Source organism: Echeneis naucrates, chromosome 12 (genome assembly GCF_900963305.1).
Source record: "Echeneis naucrates chromosome 12, fEcheNa1.1, whole genome shotgun sequence".
NCBI lineage: Eukaryota > Metazoa > Chordata > Actinopteri > Carangiformes > Echeneidae > Echeneis > Echeneis naucrates.
In genome coordinates this window covers 17,673,287-17,686,159 of record NC_042522.1, presented here as the reverse complement: position 1 = coordinate 17,686,159, position 12,873 = coordinate 17,673,287, and the positions used below count along the sequence as shown (strand labels likewise).

Below are 12,873 nucleotides of genomic sequence, written 5' to 3'. Positions count from 1 at the left end.
CCAGCATCAACCACTACTGGCTGGAAGGAGGCCGTCTCCTATTGGGTGATGCCAATGTCAACACTGTGGTGCCATTCACAGTGCAACGCCAAGTCAGCCAACCCGTGTAGTCAAATCATGACAGGGTGTAATGGCTTTCATACAAGTGTGATGTTAACTTTGAAGCAATCTGCTCCTGAGTTAGATGGAGGACAGAAATAATGTAGGACTGCCACCTGAATTAAACTTTAGTCAAATGATAAACTTAAGCCAATTTGGACCATCAGTTTCCAGTGAAGTGCCTTCGAAGGTTTTAAGCTTTATATGGTAAGTTATTTTTATTTGCACTGACTCAAAGTTTGTTAATGCATGAGCGTTTGACTGACTATTATCATATCATATCACCAACATGAACCACCAAAAACCGGGGAAATCCTTCGTCAACAAGAGAATTCAAATCAAAAGTGCATATGTGAGAACATAAGAGCGAACATCAGAGAAACCGTTCAGGAGTTTGGCCCCGGGAAACGAATTGAGTCCATCAAACAGGCTGAGACATGGCACGGAGAGGAAGGAAGAGTCCATTTGACATAGATAACCCAGAACACCTGGTCTCAGATCTGTACAACTCTACAAGCCTGGACGGCAACCAGACAGTCTGTTCGAATGTGTTAGAGCCCAGAGTATTGTCTGCTCCCTGCAGGAACGGGTCGTGTTTTCTGTTGGCTCCTGCTGCCAAATAAATGTCAGGCAACAAGTGTCTGAAGAGAGATGATAACTTTTTTTTTTTTTTTTTTGTTGTTCCAGCTACAGATGTGACATGATGACAAAGCGATGCCGTCTCCGAGTGGTTTCCTGTGGCACCCTGCAGAAAGTTGAATGTTCCCCCAGCTAAATGGGAACACAGATATCCCAGCATGCAACCGGGCAATACAGAGCAACAAAGGGCTAACTGGAGCTGACTTGGAGTCTCAGAGAGAGAAGGAGGGAGAATATATTTCTACAGTACAATACTTGTCGTCATCGAACAAACACGCTCTGAGTTGTCCCTATTGTGTCAGGAGCCCCTGTAGGCCACAATGTAAACATCCCCTCTGCACCCCATCACGACTATATTCAGACCTCAAGCAGGAAGTGATTTCATAGCCAACATCCGCCTCAGTCTTCCTCTCTCAGGTGGTGAACATTCCCGGCAGCAGACCTCCCCTGATCAAGAATGGGGGGTGAAGGAGAGCAGACAGGACCCGGTGCAAAGCGTGGACCCGAATGGTGCTGTCAGCTCATGTTATTCACAGATTCATTCATCCTGAAAACATGTATATTTGTGGCCTCTGACACAGCGGTGGGAGGATTTGTAGTTTAAATTCAGCTTGATTCAGTTAGAAGTTTACAGGTATTAAATGTTTTATTATTTCTTTAAACTCAGATGACTAAGGACTGAAATTATTGGCACATGGTGTGTATAACACTTTTTAGTATTCATAAAAATACTAACTATAATTTGGTGATGCAATATATATCATTCATGACAAATTACCAGTCAAATAATAATTGAAAATACTAAGTGAATTTAAACAAATTGACCGATCTCAGATCAGTCCAGATCTGGGGAGCTCTGAGAGCAAAGTTGCAATCCCCGCAAGTCTTCAACCTCAACAGGCTGCAGGTTCATGTTCTTGGAAACCACAGGCTGTACAAAGTGTAGTTGGATGGTGGCGGAAAGTAAACTTATTGGAACCAATAAATTCTTCAAATCAATCCTAATCCAAACAGGTAATCAGTGTAGTGACATGCTTTCATTCAAGGTTCAGCAGCCAGCTTTAAAACAGGTGATGTTTATTTTTTGTAGCTGGTTTTCTCAGACTGCAGGGATTTGTGCCGAGCCCGTTCGTGATGCAACAGCGATGACAGAAAAAGACGGGGACTCTTGTGGAGCAGCTCTCCATGCAGACCTCTAAATGAGGCACAGACATCAGTCAACATCTGTTTGAAAAAACATTGGCACCAAGTCAAAGGCATTAATTTCCATATTACTCACAAAAAAAGTATGAAAACTTTTAAATGAAGCAGAATTGGAAAATGGATCGTCTCCTCTTTCAAGGGTCACCTGACATCATCTCTGGATTCAAAATACAATTTTTTAAATGTTTATTTAATGATCCAAGAGTCTTCCTCACTTTAAGCCATTAACTGTAGTTAATTCATGTTTACACAAAAAAGTCACTGAGCAGAGATTTAACAGGGTGTCTCTTGTCATTACAGTCATTTTAAAATATTAACTGTTCTGTGAAAATCAACATGATATCCACTGTGGACCTGTCACAGCACTTTTAGCTCCACTGATTACAACAGAAAAAGCATGAAGCCGAGATGACGAACATGTAGGGAGCAAGGGAGCTGACAAAAAGCGCCGACACGCTCGGCTTTCCGTCATAAAACCTTATGAGGGAGCCGTAAGGTTCAAGCTGGGCCGTAGCCAGAAACATTATACGGCTCTGTGTTAAAACACACTCGTCCACATGTCTTTAATCTGTGCACAGTAATGAGCAAACAACTCGACTCAAAAAGGCATGTGTGGGAATAAAAGTTAGTGAAGGAAGACGGTTGATTGGTTTAAGATGCTGGTTATCAAAGCGGGGGACTCCCTGGGGTTCATGGGGCTTCCCTGGAAAATAATAAATATTCTTACTATATTTAAATCCATGAGTAACACAAAGACAAAATCTTTCACCATTTTGTTGCTGGGATCTAATAAATCATTGAAGGGCCAAAACTTCATCTGATATGAAGCACTGTGTTCAGGCTCGTTATCGTCCCATATAAGTGAAATTAGATTTGAAAGAAATGCCCTTTTTTATTTTGGTAAATGAAGTTGTGTCACTCATCCATTCCCAACTCTGAGCCAGTCGCTGCATATTTACAAAAAGCACTGATGCTGAACACCTATTATTTTTAAAACGTCTGTCTTCGTGACAAATTTGACTGCAAGCTGCTGGAGTGTGACGCAGTTCTGTTTTCTGTTTTTTTCCCCTTCCATTTCAACGACTCCTACGGAATGGTGACGACGGTGGGAAACAGTAAAAAGGGACAAACACACCTGTGCCGACCTTCAAGGTAAGTGGCCTTCTCACTCGGTGTTTGCATGCGACTGGGTGTCCTTCAGGTTTGAGAGTTAAACAAACACACCTCGAACTCGGGTCAAGGATTCTTCAAACAGCTGTGTGGAGCAACTCGAGCTGATGTTTGACACGGCTGATAAAAACTAGCAGAACTCCTTCCTCAGACACAGTTCAGTCAAAGCGATAGATTGCAGCGTTAGCAGTAACGACTCTGAATTTGGGTAACATGAAACCACAGCTGGACCAGAAGCTGCGCAGAGCGGCCTGTGAACTGTCCAAAGCCACCATCTGTGGATCCCTGCTGTGATGAGGGCTTGGGAACAACCTGCCACAGACCCAGGAGCGAGGGATGAAGTGAGGAAACCCAAAATAAATGAACAGCAGGTGAGGGGTAGAAACAAACAAACACAGGCTTGTTTTACACCAGCCTGTTTTTTTTTTACTGACAGAACAGAGGTGAACGACAGGAGCATTCATTTATCTACAGACAGTTTTCTTTCTTTAAGTCTACAAATATGTCATATATGTAATATTGAAAGAGACAAATATTTAAAATTACTCTCATGAAAGGATCAAATGACCAGATGCATAATGGACAAAGTCTTTCAAAACTTTAGCATTTTATTTTTGCTTTACTCTCAATCCTGTCTTTGAGTTGTAGCATGTAGTTGTCCATTGTAAATTACCTGCCCATCATATTTTCTTCCCAGCTCACAGAGAGTGAACTACATCTGGCCCGTACTTAGGCCGCATACTTGTGTTTCCTCTGGTCCAATATATGCCCCAGTCCCACGGTCCAAGTCTGGCCCAGATACAGCTTGATGGTCAGATGCTACTTCCACATCTGGACCAATTCTGGCTCACACAAAGAAAATCTTTTGGCTGTCGGCCATCACCAGAGAGCGCCAGCCAACATCCACCAGGAGATGGAGTGCGGGCCAGACTCTGGAACCTTAATGTATACTGGGCCCTTTAAATTCATGGAGAGCCATTAACCAAACTAACAAGCTAAGTGCTCAAAAATGTCCTTGATCTGGCAACCCAAATATTGTTCTTATAAATTTCTTATGACCTATGCATAAATCATTAATATGACGAAGAAACATTAATAAATCTATTATTACAGCTAATTATAAATAATGCTTGATTGGATGATGGTATCGTTGTTACCAGTGCTTCATAGATCCTTAATAATCACATCTGTCATATCTGGTGGCCTGAAAGTTTTTCTTATGGATTACAGATCATCCAAAAAGGATTCTTAAGTGAAGTGCTTTTTATCACTTTTTATAAATATAAGTTTATATCAAACTCCAAAAGGGGACACGTGCACCCAAATAAAAGTTGTAAAGTGGACGGCAGCAAAGGCTCAGCTGTGAGAAAAGAATGAATTACCTGAACTTTCCTGATGAAGACGGAGAGCGTGAGGTCAGCGAAGCCAAACTGCTGCCTTTATACCTCACAACTCTGGGAATCCTTGTCATTTACTCTTTGACCTCTGCCCCCCCACCCAACCACCCACCCCCACACACACAGTAGTGCAGATAATAAATGCTTTTTCAGAGGGTGCTGATCGGTCTGTGAAAGTGACTCGGTGCAGACGTACACTGGACCAAGACGCTGATAAGAGTGAAGCTGCTGATTAATGGTCACACACCATCTGTACAAGTGTGTCAGGATGTTTGTGCTCCTGTTTTAACTCACTCACCCCCCCGACCACCGCTGCACTGACTAACTGCCACCCACAGCCTGTCCGCAAACAAATTGGAAAAGTGAGTGAAGCAAATCAAAACTTCTTCCTCTTTACCCACAGCAGCACATTTGGTTTGCAAGAACCACAACTTTGGCTTTTAACAAACCAGCCAAGTCGCAGTAAGTCGATACATATCGTCCGAACAAATTTTTTTCTACTCGTGTTTCAGGTTTTGTATATCCACAATCTACTTGACCCACTTTGATTTGCAACTGGTGGAAAAACACAATCGAGCCAGGCTGTACTTATATTTCCCTCCAGAACATGACAGGCAGTAGAAGTGACTACTATCTAATTTCTTTTTCTTTCTCTCAAACAATGACAAAAGCTGTATATGCTTTGTTGAGATGTGTGATTACGTTATCCCACATGCTTCCAGCTATTTTCAAACTTAGGGAACCTAAATTGAAGTTTTACTGAGTTTTGTTGTTAAATATTTTGGTTATGTTTTTAGTCATTTATTATTCGGACATGAGAGAAACCAAATCAAACATCCAAATCCAGAGTGTGCTGAACAATATCAGACGAACACAGATCGTCCATGTAAAACAGCTTTTAGTGTGTTTTTACCAAATTTAATTACCCGCTCTGTTTGCTTTGGAGAGCAGGAGCCCTCTGTAGATGATTCAGGTAAAAACCTCCTCAACATCTGAATCACAAGTTATCAGAGAAATAAGTCAAGCAGATGTTACCAGCTGCTCTCAGTCCCAGTTTCTCACTACGTCACCTAAATCTGTTATTGTTTCGATTGAAATCCCCAGCAGCAGACAACTGCATGTTGTGAACTTATGTGTACACGCAGAATAAGACTAAGGATAACCTTTCTCTCTCTCTCTGTCTGGGATGGAAAGCAACAGGAAATGATTTTAGTTTTGTACCCTGGTGTGGTTTAGCTCAGTGGAAGCAGAATTAGCCACCTCCTGCTCTGAGACAGTGACATTCAAAATTACCTGAGGCCCCGCTGTGCACAGAGTCCTCCGATGGCGCCTTTTCATGTGAGACCCGGTTTGTTTTTCAACCTGATAAATCCCTGAGCGTCGACTGACAGGGTTTCTGGGAAGACGGATGGGCCTGCGGAGGCTCGTTAAAAGGGGGGACCTCGCCGTGCCCCTTTGGGCAGGAGCAGGAGGGGGAATCGCTCTGGGGGTTATCACCCCCCCCACCATCACCACATTAGCTGCCTTTAAATCTTACCATCAGCCACCAAGCGCAACATGTATTATGTTGTTTCTAAGAGGGGGAACCTGAACTCATATTACAGTGTGTGCAGATGATTGAACTGCGGGGGTTTTCCCAATATGGGATGTCAGCACTTCATTGAGTGTTTCACTGAGAGTTTGCCTTCTCCGGTGTATATATTACATGCTGGGAAACGCTACAGATGGCGCCTGTGACAGAGACCCAAGCGAATGATTAAGAGGTGGAGAGACAGAAACACGAATATCTGCATCGGTGCAGCAGGAAACCCGGCCATCGAGCTTGGTTTTGTGTCTTTCGGAGCAACCTGATCCTGAACCCGTGTGGTCGAGGAGAAGCTATATTTATTTCTTTTTTCTTTCCTGAACACAGTGGCAGCAAGGCTTACCAGTATGTGAAATATAGAGCGCTGCCTCTCTTTTGCTCGACCTTACACATCCCCAGGCTGTGTTACTGCCCAAACAGGCCACCCGCTTTGCAGATCTTGCTCTTATACATCACAGATTTCTAATTCCACTCCTGCTGCAGCGCCTTTTATCCCCGTCTTAGTCGGCCCTTCTCCTCATCTATCACCCCGTGTTGTGACTCATATATTATTGTAGCGTTAACGCAGGGAAGCACCCGTTGACCGGAAGATCTGCTGCTGGAGATTGAGCCAGTAGCTAAATGACGCTTCCTGTCTCCCACCTCTTATCCCCCCCACCAACACTCTAATGCTGCCTAAAGAACCATTACATCAACATTAAAAGCCACATTCTATAGCCTTGTGAAATGACCCATTTAAAGTGAAGATTAGCGCTCTATGCATTTATAACCAGCGCTGAATATCAACCATGTCATTCACGCTAGAGCAAATGTATTATACAGTCAACCAGGTGCACCTGCAGTGAGGTTAGAATGGAGGAAATGATGATATTTTCCATTAAGGGGCCACTCAAGGTTTACATATTTCATTTTGTAGTTTGCATAATGAACATTAGTCACATTTAAAATAAGCAGATTTCTCCGGTCAACGTGAGACGCAGTCCTTCTGAAAGGTGTTCTGCTTGTTGCCATCGCCCACCGCAGTCCCCGCAGAGGTTGCAGGTCACAGCAGGTTTGCATTGAACTGAGCACAAAATACACCCTGACGCATGCTGCAGATGTATCCTCCACTTCTCAGCACCAATACATCTACATTTATGTCAAAGGGGGAGGTTGAGGAGAAACTTAACTTTGGGCCATCGAGGGCGGATAATGAGAAACAGGCTGGTTTTGGGGCTGTCGGGGTTTAATCCAGCTGGTGTGTGCAGACAAAAGGTTGGCACTGCAAATCTGGCCATTTTTCACAGAGCTGGTCTGGGTGGGGCTGAACAAGAGGGGGAGTGCAGTCTGTAGGACTGAGATAAATTCAGAGGGGAGTTGATGGGAAGTGCTCTCACATCACTTCCTCTCTTTGTTTTAGCCGCTATTTTCAAGGCTTGGAATGTAGTTCCTGCAAGCGGTGAAGGAATTCAAAACAAGTTCATTAACCTCTGCACAGCGGAGCGCTGAGGTGGGAGAGGGCTCCGAATATCTGCGTCGTCGTTGTTGTTGTGTTTGTGAATGAATGAGTCTGCAGAGGGGGCATATAGCACAGCACATGTATTTCTACTATGTCCGATGAGTTCAGCAGTGTGTGCGTTGTGTGTGCGTTGTGTGTCCTAAACATGTCCCGAGGTCTGTGGGAGAGTGAAAAAAGTCGAGCACCACACCCTCATCACATCCTGTGGCAGGCCCGTCCTTGTGTGCGTCTCAGGCTGGGGTCCAGAGGCATACCAAATCCCTGCAGTCCCAGTGCACTGATATAAACACTGACCCCTTCAAAGGAAGCCCTTTGTGTATTTGTGTGTGTGTACAGGCTGGCCAATGCCCACGAGCTTCACTTGTGAGACGCACACATTTTTCAGCTTTGTTCTTGTTTTACCAAACCTCCCTTGGCTCAACAAACCCCGTTTCCACCACTCAACCACACCTGACACTTCCATTGTGTGGCATTGCTAACGGCAGGATGTCAGACATGTCTTCATCACCAGTCAGGTCTGCAGGCTTTTATTAGTAAGAGGGTATATTTCTCTGGAGACGTCTCAACGATGCCCGGTTCTCTGCACACAGACATCCGGAAATCCAGCGCATTTTCCCCTGAACAAACCTCAGGGCAGTCCTGCTAATGACTCTCGAGGAAACTGCAGCAGCAGCGGCAGGATGCGAAGCCGAGCACGGCAAAGATTTTTCCAAATCCAGGTTGATGACCTCTCAGAGAAGTGGGAGATATTAATTTTCCCACTTTTTGGGATTGGGAATGCAAAGTGATGTGTTCTTGTAACCTCTCTTCCCTACAGCCCCGGGAGTTTTGAACTTTCCTTTCTCTTGTTGCTCAATCTGAATAATTCTTGCAGCCATGAAAATACAAAAGAGCGAGTATTTCACAAGAGGAAAACAGAGATGAGCCTTAAAAATAAACACAATCCTGTTGTTCCTGCTTGTGTTTTTATCCCATATCTCCAAAATGCTTTCATCTTACGACAGAGCCAAGCAGGCTGTTCTGGAGAGAAAGTGGCTGCCATCTGTAGCTTCAAAGTTTCCAAAAAGACACCAAAGTCACATTTAACTGAAGCAAGAAAGCTAAATAAAAAGAAAAAAGTGTATTTGCCCCAAATTGACCAACTGCTCCTCTAAGACACAGAATGAAGGCTGAACAGAGCTGATGTTTTCAGTCAGGAGTTGGTTTTATACATTTCGGAGTTTGTGATAAAGCCTTTCAAACAGCAGGAGAAACCACTTTGGGGGTAAAAAAGTAGATTAAACTCAACTATTTTTTTTGCTGTCAACTTGTTCATCTTGCCTGTGACTTCGGCTCAGCCTGCTTTCCCGTTTTATCGGCCTCCCTTGTCCTCATTCATTCCTTAATGCCTTTCCGTTTTTACTTTCCGTCCATGTTGATGGGGCAATGCCACTCACATTTTGTGGGCGTGTTAGGGCCCTGTTGCTAATGTCTTTGACACAGTTACGAGCGCGCCTTGCCTCATAAATCCTGCACGCTCCGATGTGCGGTAGCCGTGAGCCCCACCACAGCATTTGTGAGGCGTGTTTTTTTTTCCCGCCGCTCTGGATGCTGGTTACCATCGAAGGTTATGAGGGCATGATTTATATTCTCTTGCTCACTTATTCAAAATGACTGACAACGTATTCTTTGCGTGTTTCCCATCGGTGGGATCCGACGACCCCCGGGTGTTTTCACTTAGTTCAACAGGCACGTTTGTTGGAACGCTGAACAAACTGCCACTTTTGATTTGCTCTGCGTAGCTGCAGAGGGTATTCACATTGATATTAAATGGATGTCAAGGACAGTGCAGCTTTGGAGCTCAAGTACAACTGGAGACAGAAAGGAGATCAAATGGCTGTAACATTAAGACTGCTGGGGTTCAGCAGTGGTCTGACATTAATCTCCTCCAGAATCTGTCTGATATAGCATAACTGCGTATTGGACATCTGTGCATAGTTAGCCAACTAGATACCTTTTTAATGAACCCATCATTAAGACATTAGGAGAAAGGCTGGCATGCCTTCTCTGTGGTCCACCGACGGGCCCACCAAACACAACAATTCAAACCATACTGTACCTCATCACAGAGCTAAAGAGCTGGGATCTCCACGAAAGCTGAAAGAAAAAAAAAAATATAAAAAATTCAAAACATCAATGAGAATCAAGTTCTAACCCGAGAGAAAGAGCAGGGCGGAGCTTCGAGGATTCTGAACTGAGGAGAGGCGCGGCCTGCTGGGGGCTTTGAATATGTCGATGATATTTTTGTCAAAATTCAATTTTTCACACGTTTTTGTGATAAAGAATTAACATGAATGGATTTTTAGAACCAAGAAAAAGGTTCACATCACTTTTGGTCCAATGAAAAAACTTCAAAGCTCGGCTGGTGGAACGATATATTTCTGGTTTAAAATTCTGCACAAATACAAACATTTTTATGTTGAAACCTGAAAGGAAATAAGGCCGAAAACAGAATTTACAACAACAACAAACATTCAAATTAGCACAGCGGTGATTTGGTGCGTGGGCAACGTAGTGGAGCATTGAACTGTCCTTATGGAAAGTTTGTGGAGACCAAAACTGGAGCTAAAAATGTACTTAAATTTAAATAATAATGTTGAATTGAGATAAAAGATAATTATGACATATTTTATTCATTAGCAACCAAATGCTTGGGTCTTACTTCTTGCAAAGATCTTGTCAGTGTGTTGGGTGGTCTTGGTCTTAATGGTCTCCCTGAGGGCTGCCTGACAGAACAGAAACCTTCCTGCTCTCTGCTCCCCCCTGAAGTCACTCAGTCCTTTTTGATGTAGCATTCATCCACTTAGAGGTGTGGACATCTTACCCGTGTCTGCCGTCAGAGCCGTCATCCAGAGTGGGAGTCGCTGCTGCAGGAGGAGAATCACCTGCGTTAGACGAAGCCAAACTCATCTATCGTGGAGTGAAAGCAGGCTTTCAATAACAAATTACCAAGAGGACACGTGGATCTGCCAGAAAAACTGAATGCATGTTAAATAATCAGCAATTCAAAACACTTACCTGCTAATTTAGATGGGTGCAGTTTATTCAGCCTCCTTTGTAAAGACGCCATTTCTCCTGATGATCTTTGAGACGTTTCTACGTATTGTTTGGAGTCCACCTTTAGACCATCCCTGAGGAGGAAGGAACAGCCCGCAGAGAGACGGGAATGATGGTGAGGCACCGAAGGTTCTCAAGAGAACAGTGGCCTCATGGAAGTGAAGCAACCAGGACTTCAGTCGGGGGGGCACACTGGCCGGACATCAAGTGAAATTTTGCACCAAAAAAAATAAATAAATAAATAAAAAAACAACAACTAATGGACTCCCAGACAGTAAAAAACAAGATTCTCTGATCTCAAACAAAGATTGAACTGGCCTCCATTCTGAACGTCATATCTGGAGCAAACTGGACGTGCAGGCAGCCGGTTAAGTTCCTGCATCTATGAAACACACATGCTCGTGTCTCTGTAACCATTTTGAAATGAATAATGTTCCCATTCAATATAATTTTCCAGCTTTGCCTGTTTTTTCAAAAATAATCTGCAGCAGAAATCTAACAGTTAAACACGAACAGAAACAGTAAATGCTGACAAGGTGTCGTAATGACGAATCTCACCGCCAAGAAATATTACATTTCAAAGATCCTCACTGTGACACCGCCGCATCCAGGCAATAAATATTTGTTCCTGATTGGAGCATTAAATCATTCTGGAACCAGCTGGGGAAAATATTTCAGGATTACTGTGGCAGCGCAGAGTGTGTCCACATTTAACACTCAGCTTCAAAGAGCCCCACTTCGGCTGAAACGGCCACTGTTCCAAGGGGGAGCCTCAGAGCGGGAGAATTTGATTACTATGGTTAAATCAGACTCACGTGTTTCTGAGACGCAGAATGTGGTGGAATGTGTTTAACTCCCTAATCGCTCCACACTGTTGATGACAGACTGACAAGGAGAGCTTGGCAGCAGCAGGACGGAAATGCTGTACGAAGGAGAGGCCACTAACGGGGACATGACAACATGGAGCTGCAGAGAAAACACGCACACAGAGCAAAATTAGTCAAGGATATTTTTGGTTTGGTCCAGTCTCACAGTAGTCCTACAGCTTTTTTGAATGATGGATTTTCAACTGGCTGTTGAAGTGGAGCACAGGAAGCTCTGAGACCACCAAGGCAAAGACTTTCCAGGAGGGCTGCAGATGAGTGCACGCCTCGGCTTTGTCCAACATGGAGACGGGGGACGAGTGACGGGGGGAGTGATGGTGTGGTGGCAGGCCTTGGACAACAGGATGTCCTGTTTGACTGCTCAGCATGGAAATCTACAGCGCAGAGACACAATGCTCCATCTTTAGTGTCGCCCGGGTCACTTATGAATCAGCAAAGCGGCGTAATAGTAGTCAGTAATTTGCTGTTGTTAAATTTGCCGCAAACAAAATCTAACAGATGAGAAATTATGAGAAATTTGCAGAAACGCCAGGAATGCTGTTGCACAACTGCAGTGAGTCTCTATCATCACACCCATCTCCTTCTGCAGTAAACCACAAACACAATCACACAGCATTAGGTCTGGCTTCGCTTCTGTAGACAGCAAAGCGCGTTATAACCTTATTAAAGTATCAGATCCCTAAAAGCTGCAGTTATATAAAACACTCATTCCACAGACTTCCATTCCTCCATCAGGAGGGATGACAAAATGTTGACCGTGAAACTCTGGCACACAACACTGCTTCGAAACTGGAAACATCAGCTGCTCTGCATGCTTCTCTCTTTCTTCAAAATAAGATAAAAATGCTGTCAACTCGTGGCTTAGCAGCGTCATGTTACATTTCCATTACATTACATTGTTTTTCTCTTTTTGACAGGTTACTATAAAGTTTCAATTCGACTCTCAGTGATTTAAAGGTCGGAAATTCGTTGGCCTTACCTGCTAATTCTTGGACTGATTTGATTAACATGAACTTTTTGTTTATGTTACTTCACTGGTGGGATGTCAGCAGCTCTCACTCACTGCGCCTTGTGGAAAGAAATGGGCCCATTTAGGATTGGCTGTCTCTGTGGAATGGACATTTCAACATTTTTGTCTTTTGTTCACCAACACAAATGTTAAAATAATCAAAACATAGTTGTCAATCAGTAAAAGAAATGTGTTTCTGAAGTAACGTTGCAAATTAACTTTCAGTTTCACCTTAATTTATTTTCTATCTGCCGTAACATTATGGCCGTTACGGCCAACTGCCTAATATTGTG

The 12,873-nt window shown here is 43.7% G+C and overlaps 1 long non-coding RNA gene across 1 annotated transcript; it reads right to left on the bottom strand.

The window, feature by feature from the left end:
• Positions 1–8,602: 8,602 nt before the first annotated feature.
• Positions 8,603–12,873, bottom strand: LOC115051693 (uncharacterized). The gene is made up of 4 exons (XR_003841312.1): positions 11,503–12,873; positions 10,649–10,761; positions 10,455–10,540; positions 8,603–9,727 (listed from the first exon to the last, which is right to left on the bottom strand). It is a non-coding gene; the product is annotated as an uncharacterized LOC115051693 (long non-coding RNA).